This window comes from Solanum verrucosum, unplaced genomic scaffold (assembly GCF_900185275.1).
Source record: "Solanum verrucosum unplaced genomic scaffold, falcon-dt-bn FXZP01000578.1, whole genome shotgun sequence".
Lineage (NCBI taxonomy): Eukaryota > Viridiplantae > Streptophyta > Magnoliopsida > Solanales > Solanaceae > Solanum > Solanum verrucosum.
The window spans coordinates 124969-126086 of record NW_026020614.1 but is presented as its reverse complement, the minus strand read 5'-3'; positions in this window follow the sequence as shown (position 1 = coordinate 126086).

The following is a 1118-nucleotide window of genomic DNA, read 5'->3' as shown; positions in this document are numbered from 1 at the left end:
GCATTTTGAGTCATTGGGTGATATGGTACTGCTTCGGAAAACTGATCGGCGACTGCTCCATTTCATCGCCAACTTGACCTTTTCCTTCAGGGATCAGCACACTGGAACAAAAGGCGATCTCCAAGCCCATCGGTGACTCGCCAACTGGGCTCGGCGATCTTCAGGCCTTTATTTCTTCATTCTTTTCAGCCGCCTTGTTCCTTCTTGCCAAGTAGTGTCCATGAGATGCCTCAAACTCTAAATACCTGAATTTTAAGGATTTTCATCAAGCAAAATATACATTTGAGGACACTAACTTTATCAAAATATATCCCTAAATGAGTCCAAATTGTGGACTCATCAACACCCCCAACTTAAACTTTTGTTTGTCCTCAAGTAAAACTCAAGTTCGGCAGTCTAAAAAGGATGTCTCAAACAATGCTACACAAGACTCAACCATCAATGTACACAACAATACTCAACTTACTCATGCAAGAATCAATTGTATACTCAACTTACTTCAAATGCAAGTTCAAGCTCAACAAGGTATTCGAATACCCTCACACAAAGAATGATTCCATATTCACACACAATGGTTTAATCATTTAAAACTCTAGAATCAAATGCAACGCTCACTCTCACAAAGAAGAACACAATGCATGCTTTCACCCATAAGTTTGGCCGTATTTTCCAATCAACAATTGTTTCAGCTCACTCAGGATCAAAAGGTCTTTTCAAGGCTTGTAATGGGACTGAGTGCAAAAGTATGGTCATTTAAGCTCAGTGACTTTCATCCTCGTGAAATATGGTGTTTTTAACAATCCATTTCCTCTTCTTTCATCAATTTCTTTAGTGCTCATAAGTCATACCATTATCACTTCCATGGATTGTTCGGAACCCCATTTCTTTTGACATTTCCCATAACTTTATTTCACAACTTTTTCTTTTTCTTTTCTCTTGTCTTTTCTTTTTTCTTTTGTATGGAGGGGTTCCATTTTTCTCAACACCATGGGTTAAAAGGGACTTTTCTTGCACTTCTTGACTTGCCTTTTCTTTTCACCACACCCCTAACTTAGGCTTTTGGCCTAAGTTGGCTATTCAATCAACCACAAATCATGAGGATTATGGGTAGTGAATTT